General features: G+C 43.8%; 1 protein-coding gene across 5 annotated transcripts in view; it reads left to right on the top strand.

Moving 5' to 3' along the window:
- Grin2b (glutamate ionotropic receptor NMDA type subunit 2B) overlaps positions 1 to 19,253 on the top strand; it is a 450,218-nt gene that overhangs the window by 367,239 nt on the left and 63,726 nt on the right. The gene's annotated exons all lie outside the window — the stretch shown is intronic.

Here is a 19,253-nt window from a genome sequence, read left to right as displayed (position 1 = left end):
TGGTGCAATGCAAACTCCATGGAATCTATGAGGGTGACACTAGCAAAGACTTCTAGTAATGGGGGGCACATAGCCTGAACCAGCCATCCTCTGTAACCAGACCAGGTCTAAAGTGAAGGGATAGGGACACCAACATAGCCATAAGACCTCCAACCTTTAGTTTGTCATGCCTACAGGATATGCCGTGACGAGAGAGTCTAGCATAGTCATCATCAGAAAAACCAGAGAGACTTCATCCAGCAACTGATAGAGCAGATGCAGAGTCCCACAGCCAAACATTAGGCAGAGCTTGGGAGTCCTGCTGAGGAACGGGAGGAAAGATTGGAGGAGACAAAGGAGTCAAAGATACCACAAAAACAAGGCCTATAGAATCAACTGACCAGACTGAAGTAGGCTCACATAAGTCAGAGAGCCTGTATATGGGTCTGGCCTAGACCCTCTGCATATATGTTATAGTTGTATAGATTGATATTCTTGTGCTCCTAGCAATAGGAGCATGGGCTGTCTCTGACTCTTTTGCCTGCTTTGGGGATCCTTTTTCTCCTATTGGGTTACCTCATCCAGCCTTGATGTGAGAGTATGTGCCTGGTCTTACTGTAGCTTATTATGCCATGTTGGGTTGATGTCCCTGGGAAACCCACTCTTTTCTGAGGGAAGGTGGATAGGGTGTGGATCTAGAGGAAAGGAAAAGTAGAGGGGAGACTGAGCTGAGGAGAGGGAAGGGAAACTGAAGTCAGGGTATAGTGTATGAGATACTATATAAAAAGGGGGAAATGAGTGTCATACCTTCTCATCTGGCGTCTTCTATCAGTTAGAGGAAGCCCAGGGGAGGGGAATCACACAGCTGGTAACCCTGAATCTACTGTGGCAGTTCTACCACTTTAATAGATGGGGAAGACCTAATGAGCCTGTCTATGTTAACCATGTAAATAGAGCATTGGTTTCTTCCAAGATACACATGAGAGGACCAAGGACAAATGAGTTGATGAGGGGTGGGTATGCAGGAAGATGAGCTAGGAGCAGACAGATACCTAGGGTCAGAGCCCATCATTAGAATTACTGTGTGCACTTCTCTGAGTTTGTCTCTTGTGATTGGAAGACGATCCTCTTAGTTTTGGCCTCTTGTGACTTGCCTTTGATTTCTTTAGATTTATGTCATTATTTTTTTTTTTAAAAAAAAATTCTGTCTATGTGATTATGCAGCTGAGCATAGAGAACACTTCTCAAAACTTTTGAAGATTGTTATAATGGGTAAGAGTATCTTCATTGCATGAATGCATCCGTGCTATGTGCTGCATGTATGCATATGTGCCATGTGTGCTCTTGGTACCTGCAGAAGAGTAAGATGGCTTTGGATGCCCTAGAATAGGAAGTATTCCTATTGGAAGTATAGACCACCGTGTTGGTGCTGAGAATTGAACACCCATCCTCTTCAAGGGCAGCAAGTGCTCTTAACTTCTGAGCCATCTTTCCATGCCCAGGACTTGTATTGTGGCCAGCTCTTGTTTCTTATTGTTCCACACAGCAGCTACTGCAGACTATTCCTTTCTTGTATCAGAGTCACTGTCTCGTGAGTGCTTTTAAGCCTTCTAATGGTCTCTAGTGACTGACTAGAAGAATATATTTTATTGAAGTGAAGAGACTGTTGAGTCGCTCTAGTCACTCCTCTCAACATATCCTTCATACATCTCTTCCTTTCTACTCATCCCCTTAATCCACATTAAGTCACTAGAATACCTTCCTGTTTTCCCTGTTGGAAAAACATGTATTTATTTAGAAACTGCCTTGCAGGAAAGTCCAAGGAAGCCAGCGAATTGGAGGGGAAAGGTGTTAGGGAAGTTGAGGAAGGAGCGGTTGGAGTCTTTTCCCTACCTGGAGGATGAAAACTGTGGGAGAGAAATGGAAGGTGGGGAGGTGGGGAGGAGGGAAGAGAGAACAGAGTTGTTTTTATTAAAGAGATTAGTATCAAGTGCCTAACCTTCTAAAAATTATAAATCTTTACCAAGCCTGGAGCCAAATATCTTTTATAAAATAGTCTTTACATACTTCCTTAAAAGGATCATTTATATATTCTTGATGTAAGAAAATTTAGAATATTTTTTTTCTCTCTCTCCAGAGGCTAAGTTGATGGTCATTTATCACTGGGAGAGAGGCAGTCTTCCATTGTGTGGTAAGATGTTTCAATTTAGTGCTGTAGAGTGATAGCACTTTCCTGTGTAACCCAGACTGAGTTTTAACAAGTGACTGCAGGATCCCACCAGGGGAGAGGACCTCAGAACTACGTCCTAACCCAGCTACAAGCTGCCACTCCCTCATAAGCAAGTTGTGTGACTCCAGGCAGTCCCAAACCAGCTTGTGCTTCAGGTTGCTTGTTTTTGTTTTTGTTTTCTCATGTGAGAAATGTTAATGAAATATCAGCTGCTGATGCTACCATGAGAAAACGAGCCATCACATAACCCATCACGTAATCAGCATTCAGACATTCAAGATTACATAGAAAGGGAATACATAAACATACAAATGATATTTTCAAGATAGGGTCTTGCTCTATAGCTCAGCATGACCTGGAACTCATTGGGTAGACCCAGTGACCTGGAACTTAAGATGATGCTCCAGCCTCTACCTCCTGAGTGCTAAGATTCCAGGTGTGAACCACCCTGTCTGGCTCTCAGATAACAAATTCTAAATGATTTGCAAATCCAACCCAACCCTATGTAAGTGTGTTCAAAATTATAATAAAATATATAACTGCCATGGGAAAGCATGCAATCAAAGACTTCATGTAGTAATTTGCCCCTGGAAATACTTACTTTCTTAATTAAGAGAAAAATCACAACATCTTGAATCTGGAAGATGTATCAGTGGTCACCAAATAGACATCTACCGTTTACTGATGAGGCTCAAGTCTAGGCTGAGGAAGGTCAGCTGACTAACCCAAGGTCATATACCACCCAAGGTCATACACTAACTGACAGAGATGGAGCAAGATTGTAAGGCTTTGATCTCCTTTAGCAGGACAAAATGTCAGCAAGACTAATTCCCAGAAAATGTTGGTGACAACAGGTACTAGCTGTTATAGTCAAAATAATGAGTTGAGTTTTTTTAAAGAAATAAAATTATGTTTTGAACAATGACTTTGATTACTTAATGTCACCTATGTGGAGAGACAGTTTTAAATTGCCAAAAAATGTCAGTTTCTGTTGGAAACATCCCAGATTTTAGAGAATTATTTTACATTTTCTAAAATGAACTTCATTAAAGTGCTTGCACACATATTCCTTTTGACAAGTGAACGCATAAAAATGTTGCCGCACTGGTCTAGGTCCCAGACCCACATCTAGTTAATACTGTCAGCCCTGACTTGGATGCTGCCACAACGTGTTCATTAAGTCCAACAATGAGGCGAAGTGGGAACGGCCTCAACAAATTGGTCAAGTAATCAGGGAGGAACAGGATGAAGCTCGGTCAAGCCAAGGACAAAAAGGAAGTTAATGTCACGGAGAAAATAAAGAAAAATCTGAGGCACAGTAAGGGCTGGACAGGCTGAGAGCTAGCAAAGCCTTGTGAGTTCTCCTGATCCTCAGATTAACACGGTGTAATTAAGGACTGTTGAGTCAGCGTTTGCAGAGGGAACTCTGCTAGTTGGGATGAGTATCTGGAGGGTGAAGCAAGTGTGTGTGTGGGGGGTCCTGTGCCTCCTGGTAAGAAGAAACTCTGAAACATCTGTGGATAGTTCAACCAAAATGGTTCTCCTTATACTACAATCGTCTCCACCAAACAAGTACCCTAGTATAAAAACTCATGGTTATTAGCTGTCAACTTGACAGGAGTTCAGAGCCACCTTGGAAGAGGGAGCCTCAACAGGGAAATTGTCTCCATCACATTGGCCTGAGGCTATGTCTGTGGGGGCATATTTTAATTGCTAATTGAGGTAGGAAGGCCCAGCAGTGGTTGGATTGTCTCTATGCAGATGAGACAGGGCTGTACAAGTTAGCTAAGTAAGCCATAGTGAGCGCTCCATAAGCAGTATTCCTCCTTAGGTTTTTGCTTCAAGCCCCTGCTTTGAGTTCTTGCCTTGGCTTCCCTCAATGATACACTAGAACCTGTAAGTTAAAATAAATCCTTTACTCCTCAAGTTGTTTTTTGGCTAACACGCATGTTGGGACAACAGAAGCTAAACTATACCAATAGGTTAGCATTGTTCCTCAATTAAAATCATTTCCAAATAAGTGTTTTTCAATGTTTTTTGTTGACCTGTCCAGGTAAAGACTTTGACCCTTACCTACTTGATAGATTTTCTAGATAGACTTCTTTTCGTTCCCACATTTTGTTTCTGGAGTACAGGAACCCGGTCACCCCTTGGACCTCATCTTCTTTATTCTCAATGAAGAGTTCAGAATGGTCCAGAGTGTTTAATGTTTGTGTTATTATGTCTGAAAACCCAGCAGCTCATCGATATGCAACACACTATCATCTCTAGTTCTTTCCTTTTAACGGGGGGTTCAGCATAGGGAACCATCATCCAGGAAGAGGTGTGTGAAGAGGAGCCAGGATCAGAAACAACAGCTCTGGGGAGATAACAAAGAGAAGATGTATCGATAGGGAAGGGTTTGCCTGTTGCTTGTTAGTGTCTCACTCCTATACAAAGTCCTGGCCTGAATTCCCACGGATGCTCTTACCTCTCATGCCGACATATAAGCAGAATGCTAAGGGAAGGGCACACTGCTTCCCTGTCCGAGGACTCTGTCAGAGAAGAAGTATCATTTGAACACGCTTTATTACCTGTAGTAGCTTAGCTCTTTGAGCAGAAAGAATTTGTCTCAAGAAAACATGAGGGATAAAGTGAGGGGAGGGAGCTTCCGGGGTCTGGGAAAATGAGAGGCATTGGGAATGAAGCGAGAAAATGAGGAGTAGAGGAAAGAGAGACAGAACAAGGCGTAGAACAAATGGGGAACCAGAGATGATCAAGGCTGCAGAGCTAGGTAGAGAAATGCAAACCCGATACTCAGGGTGTGGCAGGTGCTGGCAAGAGTGACCTGGGTGTTGGCCGGGTACCTATCTATGTGGCACTGTTTTTCTAAACTTCCTCCAGTATCGGGCCCGGTCAAGACCTGTAGAATGCACAGAAATCAAAAAAAGAAGTTTGTGAATGTCCATTTCAAGAGAAGATAAGGTTGCAGGGGGAAGGGAGCTTGCAGACCTATGGCATCTTAAAAGAAAATGGGACCTCGGACAGAGAAGTGACCCACTGTTGGTTTTCAGGTATGAAATAGCTATTAGCGTGGTGACTGCTAGGTTATCATAGGTCAACCTCTCCATGTCTGGTCACTGAAGCTGTACCTCTGCAGAATCCTGTGGGGTTTGTGGTCTGTCCCAAACTGCCCAGCATCAGGAGCTTCTGCCCACTGGTTGCCTCATCCTGTGAGGCAAGCATTGCCCCTGACAATCTGCAGGAATCTTTAGTAGGACAGGCATGATACAACCTGCATTGCCTTCCCAAGAAAGACAGCGGCTTCAGGAGAGACTATGGCATACCAATGGTTACACTGCCGTGTATTGAATCCACCCCTGGCAAGTTACAGACTTTACACTTTGCAAGCATCCTTCTCCTTCTAAGTTAATGGAGAGAATATACGGTATCTCCCTGGAGTGCAGACTGTCCCTCTTCCAGGAATAAGAGTGATCCCATCAATTCCACCTTTCATTTCGCTTTGCCTGTAGGGTGCAAGGCACAGAGCACGGTTAGTCTTCTCCATGGGTTGTCATAATTGAGGAACTTAAATTAGGCAGGGGGTAGAGGGGTGGGGGGAGTGCGGGGGGGTTGGTGGGGGTTGAAGTCCTAGTGGAGTAGTATGAGAAGATTCAGAACCATCCATTTCTATAGAGGAGGATAGAGCAGGCCTGGGCTGACTACTCTCACCAGGTATACCCAGTTGTTAGGATGATGTGATTTTTCCAGAAGCTTCCCCATCTTTCTTTGCTGAGCAGGTCTATCACTGTTCAGTATGGACATATGTACCCTGGAATTTACATCTTCAACACAGAGATATTTTGAAACTGAAGTTCAAACAGAAGTCTATTGGGTTTGTACTTGACCAGCTAGGCATTAATCTTGCAAGTTAAGATGCATGTTTGTGACAGAGGCATAGACCCAAAACTAGAAGGCCCAGCACTGTCTCTGTGGAGTCATGTTCCTGGATTTCCCCTAGAGTTGCCAACTACACACTCTGGCCCGTGCTCAGTGATCATTTCTGCCGGTGACCAATGACTCCTTTTGCTTGTGTGCACGTCCATTAGGGACCCGTGCACACACATGGTCATAACTTGGCTTTGATGTACTTCGTACAGACCTTTAAATACATCATCACCACTTCTAGGTACTGTGGGAGACCTCAGAGTATCCCATAAGACTTCTTTTAGTTCCCTTGTGAAGCAAAGTGCGGAGGACATGGTCAGGAGGTGTCCTTTTCTGGGAACATCTCTTTTGAGTGCAAACATTGAAGATTCCGGTCAGGGTCGGTCACCCAGCAGATCTTGTTTACTGCTCTGCTGTGTTTTCATCCTCTTTGGCTTAAGGAAAGGAGCTCAGAACTTTCACCATGAGGGACAGCGAGCGAAGAGCTGGCAGCAGGTCTCCTCTGAAGAGCAGACTCCTTCCTTTCCACGTCAGTCGGAATCTTGTCTTGTTCCTTTAAAACTCCCTTTGCCGTTTAGATATGCATGCTTATTTCCAGGTCAGTGGCGTCGTCTGGGACTAAACGCTTCACCAAGTGCTGCCTTAGTTAGGGAAACAGTGTTCTGATTCTTAGTAAGTAAAGCCTGGACTTCCGCGCCAGAGGGGAAGAAATGGAGAAGTTCCTTGAAATCATCAGCGAGCTCTTTAAACACGCTGTTTCGTCTTTACAGCACCTCTGTACACAGGAGAGTTCTAATGTCCTAAGCATCAAGAAAGCCCGTAAATCTTTTCACGCAAGTGCTCTTTATTCTTCGGCTAGGAAGGGTATCAATCTATTGGTTTAGGGAAGGCTTCGGATTGGGATCACCGATTATGCAGGGTAACAATCTATTGGTTTAGAAAAGACTTCAGGTTGTGATCACCTTTATCGCTTGGAGAAAATGCTGACTAAGCTGTGAACTATTTCTCTCTGGAATTGTAAGCAGTTTGGAAATTGGGACATTTACATTTGTAGGTGACAGATTATCTCTAAAACCAAAGGGTATTTATTTTTCTTAAGTAAATACACACAGGTACATAGCTAATTGTCTTTATTTTATTTTTATTATTATTTTAGAACTAGTATACAAAGTAACTACTGGCCGTCAGTGTGACATGAGCTGCCACCGTGACATGAGCATATATCTTTTGCTCTTGTTGACACCCCTCATGCTAGTAGCATCTCTGCCTTCATGGCACGCACATCCATACGTCTTTTGGTTTCCGTCTCCCCTCTTGAGATCTCTTTTTATCTCTTCTAGTTCTCATGACCTATGCTCATCCTCCCACACACATACATGAACATAGAACATTAAAGCCCACGACTTTCATCTAAGGGGAAAGACAGCATATTTTCATCTCTGTGAGCCTACCTTACTTCACCTAACATCTCCTGTTCCATATATCTTCCCACCAAGGTCAAGACTTTGTTTTTCTTTGTGGTTGAATAAAACTCCATTGTGCATACAAGGGCCACATTGTTTTTTATCCATACATTTGTTCACAGACACTTAGTCTGACTCCCAATCTTGTCTATCGTTAACAGTGCAGCAATATAAACGTGGGCATGCAAGTCTCTCTGTGGTAGGACATTGAACCCTCAGCTTACATATCCATGAAAAGCATAGCTAGCTCCTACTTCCATGTCCCATTGCTTTCTAATATGCATATCTTAACCTGCTGACTGTGGGACCAGTGCTGTGATATAACTTGAACAGAGAGAGACATGCCTGCCCTTCAGAGTTCAACTTAAGCATCGTTTACTCAGGTGGACCCTAGTCCCCTTTCTTACACACTACCCTGAAAGTATCCTTTTCATTTTTAGGTAATTTCTTATCAGGTGAGTGAATTTGCTCACCAAAGGCAGTGTTATAATATCCAATGCAATGGGTTACATCTAAATGCCTCTGTTCCTATGTCTATATTTCTAGCTTGGTCGTTTCACTGGAATCCTGCACTCTTCTACTTACCTCCACTTGGATATTTCTCCTGGGGAAGAAGGTAGAAATCTCAGACTGGGTTTTTCTCCAACTTTGACTCTTCTCTGCAAGTCTGTTTCCCACCCTCTCGGTCTCATTTCCATCAATACTTATGGAGAGCTTCCTACACAACAAACAGCCTAAGTGCCTTGTAGATGTTAACTTTGAATGTTCACAATAAACATATGAATAGATGTTATTAGTTGGCTTGCTTTAATATACAAGGATGATACTAAGATACAGAGAAAAACTAGACCGAGTTTACAAGATCCCTAAGAGGTAGATTTGGATGTTAATCTCAGATCAAGCAGTGTCAATGTCACTGAATTTTTCTATACAAGATCTACCTTGGTAAACAGCAGACAGGAAACTTATCTCATAGCTCTCCTCTCATGTCTTCTCCTCTATGCTTCTCTCTTCTCCTCTCCTATATAAAATTTATTGTCAACCCCATTGTCTTTACCTTCCAAGAATATACTGTGTTTCTCTATCATCATCATCATCATCATCACAAAGTTCCCATCTGTCCTAGTTTGCTTTCTGTTACTGTGATGAATACGCTGACCAAAAACAACTTGGGGAGAAAAGAAATTATTTCAGCTTGACCTCCCAGGTAATAGTCCACTGTTAAGGGAAGATGAGGCAGGAACTCTGCTTTAGCAAGAAGTAAAGCAGAGACCATGGAAGAATGCCTAGAAGAATGCTGCTGCCAGCCTCACTTTCTTTGGCTCATGCTAGGGAAGGTTTTCCATAATGATCTGGTCTCTCCTACACCAATCATCAATCAATCAAGACAAATGCCTCACAGACATGACTTTGGGCTAGTCTGATAGGAACAATCTCTGAGTTGATACTCTCTTGGAGGACTCTAGGCTATCTCAAGTTGACAGCTGTCAAACTTTGGGGCACTTCCTAATCTTGCCAGCCTCAGTTCGCCACATTCTCCTGAGTGGATAAGTTTCTGTTTCCTCAGTATCCTGATCAAGGTCGAATAGCAAGATAATAATTCTTTTAGACTTCCCCTTGTCTAAATCTCACCACACACCATCTTCTTTCCCACCTTTATCATGATAGCAGCTCTTTCTAGCTGATGGCTTCCAACCTTCATAGTACTGTTGTGGTCACAGTAGAGCCACATGTACAACATCGGTCTCATAAGATCTCATTTCTTCCTGACGTCTTTACTATCTTGTTCTTATATAATATAATGCACTTATAATATTCACATGCTGTCAAAAGCACCCAATGACACACTGCCAGAAGCCATCCCCATTGTTAAATGACAGAAGGCTCTATACTAGCTGATCATCTCTTCCTCTAGCTTGAAGGTGGCCCTCTGAAAGACAGGAAAAAGGTTGTCTGTTGTAGTTAAGCCCTGCTTCTTCCTTTAAGCCCCATGCTTCCAGAAATAAGACTCAAACTCAAAATATATTTACCAATACCTTGGCCATATAGTTAGGCTCTACTCTGACTACATCGTAACTAAAATAACCCATTATTTTAGCCTACATTTTGCCTTATGGCTGGTTACCTGTGCTCAGGTACCATGTATCTGTCTGGTCACATCTTTCATGTCAGTCTCCCTGCCTCTTTCTCGCCCACAATTCTTTCTACTCCCGATGACCCACCTTCTATTCTCTGCCTAAGTCATAGGCCATAGACCTTTTAATTGACAGTGATATATCCATAAATACACAAGATATTCTCTCTACAGTTGTCATCACTGCCCCCTACAGAAAGCAAAGGGCTTGTTTCCTAATAGCTCTTCTCTGTTGTTGTAACTGAATGTCATTGAGTGAATAGTAAGCAAGAAAAGGAGTTTTATTCAATCCGTGCTTCTTAATGATGGCAAGTTAAAGATTGGGTGGCTGATTCTGGTAGGGTTCTTTTTGTTGGTAAAGATGCTGCAGAGTCAGAGGTAGTAGCATGAAGTAGAGGAAGGGGCAAAGCCTTCTAGCTTAGGTTTCCTGCCCTTACTTAGAAATCTACAGTCCCATCAGATCAGATCCCCATTCTTGCGGATTTACTTATTATTAAATATAAAGTTGCATTAAACTTCTATCCTTGTAATACTTCACAGTGGGGTTAAATTTTGACATGAATTTTGGATAAGGACATTCAAATCACAACAGCTATGCAGGAGACTTTGTTGAAAGAAAAAAAGAAGACTGGGCTAGTATTCTAATGACAGGTACAGGCACGCACAAATCCTGTTTGAGTTTCTTTCTCCACAACAAAATGCCAGAGATGTAAAATACCTTCCGGCACATAATGTGGGAATCCAGTAAGCATTTACCTCCTCGCTGGTACAAACTGCTTCCATGAAGCAGTATGTCACTTAAAGTAAAGGAATGGCTGGGTCCAGGACAGCAAGCGATAGGGCCATGTTCACAGAGATGCTCTCCCTTCTGTGCTCATTCTGTACCTTTTCATGACTACTTCTGTCTGTTCCTTTCAACAAACACCGCAGACACTGAGTGTCTGTTGGTTTCAATTGGAAACGTCTCTTTGCTGAAAAGTGAGACACACATGTTTACCTGTGCATTTCTGTCTTCTGCTGCTGCTGCTCCTCCTCCTGCTAACTTTTACTGATAAACCACTGCCTTGGCCAGTTGAGGGGAAGATAGCAGGGGTATAGATATAGGTGTAGGTATAGGTCAAAGTCAAGGTCAAGGTCAGGAAATATATTCCTTACACAGGGAAACTCTTACGGGTCCTCTATCTATGTGGGCTGTTTGTAAACCTAGGAGAAAATACATTATCCCCTCCCCATTTTCTACTGACTTTATTTCCCCATCTCCTCTTCTCTCTGCCCACATATCTCTTAATATTCTATAATCCTAAACCTCTCCTTAGCATTGACATCCCCTCAGACTCTAGGACAGACATTCAGGCTGAGGGAATAGTTAGCACCCTGCCTGACTGGACCCTCTCTTAGCTCAGAAACCTGAGTAAAACTTAGTGTTTTCCAACAAGGACCAACGCTGATGTGGTTTCTGTGAATTGACTCACTAGTTGGACGGAGGGACTCAAAGGTAACAGGAATTTTCCCAGTCTTGATGAACTGTCCCACAGACTCCTGTAACACCCATCCTTAGACTGCTCTATCGGATGCTCTCTGACACTCTAAGGAAGGATTCAGACGATGGGAGCTTTGACAATGGAAGATAGTGGGAGACAGTGGAATAAGATTACATCTGTGGAGGCTGTGTGGAGAAAGTCACTACCAACATCCAGCCTCCTTGTTCATCTCCAGTCATGTTTTACATGGCTGAATTAATATATTCTAACCAAAACGTGTTTATCTTTCTTCTTCATAGACACAGGGAATCTATTTCCCTGTTGCAGTAAGATATGGTCACATGTCTGACTCCTGTTACCCTGTGTGACTGTGACTGGCAGGAACCAAGTTAGCAGTTGTCAAGATGTCACCTTCAGGATTGACCCATAAAAATCTTTCCTATGCAAGGTCAACCAAGATTTATGGTGCTTTTGTGTCTATCTGCAATGAGGGGACCTCCCAGGGACCTTGGCAGCCCTATGTTGAAGGCAGCTGAAGCCCTATTCATGTGAGTCCACAGAATGGCCACCAAAGTTGTCTATGGAGCCAAAATGGAGTGTCATGAAGTAGATGTGTAGTTAAGTCATCATAGTCTTTGGGACATGTATCTCTTCCTTTTCGATTTTATCATAGGCTCCTTGAAGGAAGGGTCGACATATCTCCTCTGCATTATGTATAGGATCTCCCTCAGAACCTAGCACAAGATATGTCACAAGTAAACAGTTGTTGGTCAGAGAGTCTGATTCTCCCTGTTATTCTCAGCTGAGGTAAAACACTCTTAGTAACACGGCCAAATCGTATGGGTTTTTTGTTTTGGTTTGAAATCCGTCTCGGGTCTGAAAGATCTCCAGTGTAGGTATAACAGCTCAGGGCTGCCATGGTCAGTGAAGTGTGACACCCATTTTTTTTATTATCTATAAATGGATTATCTACTGTGACCCAGCTCTTCCATCATTTCTGCACCTTCCTCCTGTCAGCAGCTGCGTCGTGGGTGCTGAGACCGGCCTGGAGCCAAGGAAAAAATCAGAAACAGGTGGGGGTGGGCTTGGGGGCGGTGCTTATGTCAGTAGCTGGGGGTGAGTTATGAATGCATTCGGAAAGTCAATTACAACGGTGATCATATCTTTTTTTTTCTTTTAAAAACTGTTATATGCACATTTCTATCTAATCTATTGTCATCCAAAGGCAAGTGTTAACAATAGCAATGGATCGGTTAAGACTAACCTGTCCTAGGAGCAAAAGAAATCGTTTCAAAATGGGAATTTATCTATTTGAAGTCAAATCTCTTGAATTAAAAAAAAAGACATCTTTTTTTTTTTTTCAACAGCTTGCAGCAAGCCAGGCAGGGGACGCGTGGTAAATATTAAAATCCTCATTAGAGTGAGGATTTTACCCTGTGGCTCTTGATGACGCAAGAGTATGCTGACAGCTTCCATTTCCAGTTCTGGTCAATGTCCTCATGGACCCCGTGGTCACCCTCCCACCGAACCCCCATCCCCACTTTCTTCCATGAATTCCTTTTTTAAAAAATAATGGGATGAACCAATTGTCCTTAAACAATAGCATTTGCAAGGCTGGTTGAAACTCAGATGTAGGTGGGTTCCACCAACAAGACTGCTCACTGGGCAGATCTGGAGTAGAGTCCTGGTTGCTTTCATCACTAGAAAATGCCCAAGCAGCTGGTGCAGGTGCTGGTGCTGGTGCTGCTGCTGCTGCTGCTGCTGCTGCTGCTGCTGCTGCTGCTGTTGCCACTGATGGATGGTGGTGGTGATGGTGATGATGATAATGATGGGTGTGGGAGGGATGGTCTGGGGATCACACTTTAAAGGTCACTGGTTTGAACCATTTATCCTTACTCCCCATTGATGAAAAAAATCTGCAGACTTGCACAAAGCCACAGCCTTCTAAGATGAAGGCTCCCAAAAGTGAGGGCTTTTCCCCTCAAGACAGGTTGAAGGTGTGGCTGACAGGGAGCGTAGATGCCCCATGGGTGGCCTCACACTGTATCCTCTTCCTGCCTCTCCCGTTGCTCCTTCCTAGCAGATAGGCTGACTGAGCACCCTTTATCAGAAAACCGTTCCTGCGCATGGATTTGAGGTCATTTTAGATTTTGAATCATGATATATTTCCCCATCTCACAGTTGTAAAAGGAAGAGCTTGCTAGAGATGAGTGCTCTCAATTCTTGTACTCCACAGGATGACACTGTTGTTTAGATTAAATGCTGCTTAGAAATCCCATTACAGTTGTTCTGAAAAATAAGAGTTTTAACGGTGAATAAGGGATTCGGACACAAACTTGACACCTCTCTAGATTGCTGTCAGAGCCAGATCAGACAGCATTCATGTGCACTGAACTCCACCGTGTCCACTTCCCCTTTCTCCAGACCCCTGGACTCTTTGCTGTGTGCCCACCTTCTCCCTCAATGCCCCTGCATGTTCTTCTATTTACTCTGTGGCCCAAAGTCACTTCATACTTCATTAACTCCCTCTGCTTAATTAGACAGAAGATGAGATCCAAACACAGTGCAGAATACATGGAAATTAACTGACGAAATATAAACAACGGGCTAAAGACCACTTGTTGGAGCCCCACTCCCACCCCCAGAAAACGTTAACTGTGAAAGCGGAAGCATTACTGGAATGTGACTTCCTCACAGACCCACACAGGGTTGGAAACGTTATACTGCTTCACTGGAGATTGGCTCTATGGTATTTACTCCGGCATCGGTCCACCCCGTTGAGCTGTGACTCCCACAGACTCATATTTCTGTCTCCTTCCTAAGGAATCCTTTATCTTATATAAGCGAAATGATGTTGAAAGTGGAGGCATCTGGATGCTTTGCCTTTCCCTAGAATATTTGGGTTGTGGCTTGAAAGATGAGGCAAGCAAGACAGTGACTAACCCTAACGGGGGTTACAGTGATTTTAGAGTTTACTGCCTCGATCACCCCAGTTTTCCTCATTGCAGTGTCAGTATTACCCAATAGGACTGAAGGAAGAAAGGTTTTCTTTGTTTATGGCTGCAGAAATGTCAAGCCATAGACCACAGCTATGACTCTGGGCTACGACATGTTGAAGGAGAATGTCATGGTAGCAAGAACCTACGAAGGAGTGATGATTCACTTCATGGGTGACAGGAAGCAGAGAGGACATGGATTGGTGATTTTTCTCTGCATTTTGATGAATGGCCAGCAGCATCTCAAAGGAGGAAGGATTTATTTGGGCTCATAGTTTCATGTCAGGGAAGGCACGGCAGTGTTGATGGTGGTGGGAGTGGCTTGGTCCAGGGTGGAGGGAACATTGGGAGTCTTGCTCGTGTCGCAGAGGATGGAAACCAGAGAGAACTCAGTCCAGAACCAAGGCTAGCCTGAACTGCTCAGAGCCCACTGCCCCAGTGACTCACATCCTCCAGCTAGACCACACCTCCTATAGATTCTCCTCCCTTCCATAAACACTGTCACCAACTGGGAATTTCAGTTCAAACACATCAACCTGGGGAGGGACATTACATTTTCAAACTAATGGAAGGACAGAAACCTGAGACAAAACTCAGCGGCCAAGGATCCACCCAGTGATCTAATTCCTCAAGTTAGTCTCCACCATCCACAGCTCCCAGCATCTCCCAAAATATCTCTGCCAGCTTGGGACAAGTGATTCAACACATGAGCCTGTGGGGGATGTTTCGTATTCAAACCACAGCGGCAAGTATAGACATGGAATTTTATCTGTGCCGTTCAACCTAACTTCATCTTCACTCTATTCTAGAACCTTCTAATGTTACACCAAAAGTACTTAGAAACTTCTCTGCCTTCCTCTTTGAGCTTCATTTAAAGCTTTAAATTGGCCGAGGCTTTTCAATTCAGTTGTCATTTTCAATGAATATTTTTTTCAGTCAAATGGCTTTAGTTAAGTTGAGGGACAATTTAGTTTTAAGGTGAGGAGCACTGAGGCAATTTAGTAATTTAATTCCACCATGTGGTCCGGACATGAACCCAAGGCCTGGGGACTGGTGCCTCTCTGTTAATTAATTCTCTATGTCAGACATCTGGGAAGCCACCTCTTCCGCTTGGTCTGAGTTGACTAATTAATTAAGCTGTGTTTGTAAACAGGCATTTTCTCCCCTAGCCCTTTTTTTGTGATCATCTGTTTCTTTAGCCACAAGCTGATGACCCTACTTAATGGCAAACTACCTAGCCAATAATTCCAATCTCCTACAGGCTCCGGACAGGTCGTTTGGAGGGTGCCCAGCACTGGGCAAATCTGGGCATTGGAAGAAGGTCAGTAAGGATTGGGATTCAATTAAGTCATTTATTAATTATGTGGCTGCAGGCGAATTGTCTCACATCACAAAATGTCAGTTTCCTCGTTCTCTCCTTCAACCCTTACTGCTTAGCCTGGTACCTGAAGTGTGGTTGACACTCTGTATACTCCAGATATGCCTCTCTAAGGGATCGCCCACACTAACCTTGACTTTGTGCCGAGCTCAGGGATGGCTAGCTTCAAGCTACTTCTGTTTGCATGATTATGCTGGCCTTTCTCCAACCCATTGTTGATAAGCTGACAACGGTTGTCACCTTTACACCTTATAGAGAGAGAATCCGTCTCTGCAAAGGGAATGGACAAAATCTCAGAGCTAGCCAGAGATGGAGCATGACCGTTATCTTCATACTCCTGGCCTTGAGCTTCTTCCTTGGAGACCAGGTTTCCTCCTGACCTTCAGCAGAATGGAAAAGGAGGTGCTAAACCCTGGGAGTGGGGCAGGAGGAGAGTTATAGGAGTGCTGCCTGAAATAGCACCTCGTTAAAGAAATCAATGCTAATCAGTGATGCTCACGGTGGCAAAGCACCTGTTAGCCATCATCACCCAATAGGAAGGAGCTTGCTGCTAGGTCCCCTTTCTGGAGCATCTTCCCTCGACAGCCCACCTGCTTTGGCTGGATGCTAAGTATGTTGTCAGCAAGTGTTGTAACTCAATATTTCTAACTCATTTCAGTAACATTAGCACATCGGCAGTTCCATATATGACCGGTTGTATTATCAGCTTTGTGAGATAAGAAAGATACATGTATACATAGAGCCAGATAGACATAAAGTTACAACCTCCCGTTTTACAGTAAGCATCTAAGAGGCCCAAAGTTTAGAATTGTCACATTCACGAGGCTCTTCAGTGGGAGAGGTGGGACTGCTTCCTTCCTATTGTAAGGTTAGTACTGTTTCAGTGGACTATAATTAAGAAAGATGTCAGCTCTGTGCTTACTGAAGAAGTTTTGCTGTTTTTGTCTATTAGTTTTTGCTTGCTTTTCCCTCTTATCTTGCACATGGGTGTTGCACATGTGTGTTCTACATATGTGTGCACATACGTGCACCTGAATTTGAAGGATGAAAGACCATCTTGGTGCTTATTCTCAGTCATGGCCCACCATTTATTGTGATCGGGTCTCTCACTGATCTGGACTACACAGGGTAAGCTAAACGGCCTGGCTAGTAAGTCCTGAGGACCTACTTGTCACCACCTTCACAGCTCTGGCATTTCAAGTGTGTGTCATCATATCCTGCCTTTAAAAGTAGGTTCTGGGCATGGGACTCTGACTCTCATGTTTGCAAGGCCAGCATTTTGATGAATGAGCAATCTCCTAACCTCTCTCCTCACTTGTTGGTTCTGCCTGGTATAGGTATTAAAGCTTTCCCTTAAATGATATATTTTAATACATTTCTGCTGCTTGGCAACTACCTTCAAATTTGATGGCATGAAACAACCACCCTTTTCCTATTCTGCTTTCTTTACGTGGGTGGCTGGTTTGAGTTGGGATTAGCTGTGTGGTCCCTGGAACAGACTCTCAGGGCCTCATACATCTAGCCAGTCACCTGACAGTTAACCAAGCCTGAATAATCAAAATGGCCTCACTGTTGTTCCTGATGTTAACACTGTATCTCAGAAGGGATCCAGCCCCTCCAACTTATCCTCAAAGAGGCTCACAGAGTGCTAAGCCCCGTTAGCAGGATTCCAAGAGCATGAGTCCTATGTCACCATTGCTCAGCAAATCTCCACACATGTCATATATTGTTGATATCCTATTAGTGAAGCAAGTCACAAAGCCAAATCCAAAGTCAATGTGACAAAGCTTATATGAAAGCATCAGGAAAAAGATCCTTTTTGGAAATGTTCACTCGCTTGTTTTGCTAATGTTTACTCCGTGCCAATCGAGGGATGCTTCCCTCCCTATGTCAGGCATTAGGGATATAAGAAAATAAAATTCAATCCTGCCAACATCTCCCAGTCTTCTGAAGGAGACCAACACAGTGATGCTCTTTGGCTAGTTTGGTAGTTGAGATATACATGGGAAATGGAAATGCCAAAGAAGGAGATCTCAAACTCAAATCCACCTCGGGGCCATGGTAAGCAGAGGCTTCAGGATGACTGTGGGCATTGCCTAAGCTGAGCCCCAAGAGCAGAGTGAAGGTCATCCGGGGCACTAGGGGGCACTAGGGGGTTGAGGTAGAACATGCAGTTTGTATGAAGACATTTGAGTCAGTGAAAGCAGAGAGTATTGCTATCAAATGCTATGCAGAGGCCAACGATACTGAAGTGGCATGCTGAAGAGAAACAAAGGCAGGAATGAGGAGACAAGGAACAAAGGTGAGGAAAAAATGCCTACCTTTCCACTGAGGTTGGATGAAGGTGAATGACGAGGCACTGGTGGCCTGGGAGAAGCACATGGATGGGAAAGTTCTGTGCTTTAGAGAGATCACCTTGAGAACTGGATGGAGAATGAACCGGAGGAAGACAAGGCTAGAGATGGGGAAAGCAGATGCCACGTAGAAAACCAGGCCAGAAGCAGAGCGTGAGAGAGTGGAACCAGGAAGAGATTCTTCTCCATCCTTTCCATCTTCCAGGCTGGGAGAGGCATATCAGTTTAGGGCTGACAGAGTGTTGTTGAAAGCTCTAGTTTGGCCTAGCATTGTCTAGAATATCTGGGCAGAACTATTTTGTACATAATTAATAAGTTCCTTCAAACCCTGCATTGACAAGGGGGGGGGAGGTGGAGTTTGAACTTCTTTTAACATTTGCCCTTCACTTATTCAGTTGTAAATATTTGTTCTGGATATTTATGCTTGGGAAAGAGGGTTTGTGCCATTGAGAGCATTTTTAACTCAGACAAGAACCTGTGAGAGTTAGTTCTCTCCTTCTACCATATGGATGCTTATATCCATCAAGCCATGTTACCAGCCCAGCCCTTTGAGTTCTTTTGATACTGTCTGTATGGTGTGTGCAAACTGTCCCCTGGTCCAGCCAGGTAACTGAGTGGAAGAGTGAGTACCCTCTAGACATAGAGCTTTCAATATCCTCCCCGCTCCCTGCTGTATCTGTGGTCTTGCAGCGATCCTTAAAAACGTTGGCCTCTTCCGTTTGAGCTCCATTAGTCCCTCTGTAATCCTGCGAGTCTTTATCATGGGTAGGGCTTGGCTTGCTGGGTTTCATATATATTCATACCCCGTGCCTTAGATTTCCTCTATGATCAAGTTTGAAATGAAGTCACTCTGTTGCCCCGGAAAGCACATTCATGACCATCAGAGTTTACATTCAGATGTGTACTCTGGAAAATTGTCATCATCCTTATGCAACACGTCTCTTCTCCAGCTTCTCCCATTACCTTCTGTTTGACACTTGTGCATGAGCACCCTGCAATGATAAAAACAGCTCTCTGCAGACTCATCTGGCCAGGAGGTCCTGCTCAGGTCTAGCTAGATTTTTCTAGCTCTGAAAATTTTGCCTGGGAAGCTGATCTTGCTGGTTTGGGTCAGCTTATTAAATGTGAGACAATTTGCCTCACTGTGCATTAGCGTCTGGAGACATACTTGAAAGCCCTGCTGGTCTTAATGTGTCTGAGATCCCTGGACAGGATTCTGCATATTTTTAAGTAATGTTTTCTTTAAAGATACCAAAAGCATTTGAAATTTGGAGGAGAACTGTGAAGGAGGGTGTAATGAGATGGATCAGG

This window comes from Mus caroli, chromosome 6, assembly GCF_900094665.2.
Source record: "Mus caroli chromosome 6, CAROLI_EIJ_v1.1, whole genome shotgun sequence".
Lineage (NCBI taxonomy): Eukaryota > Metazoa > Chordata > Mammalia > Rodentia > Muridae > Mus > Mus caroli.
Note: the sequence above shows the minus strand (reverse complement) of the source record. Positions and strands in the feature narration are given on the sequence as shown.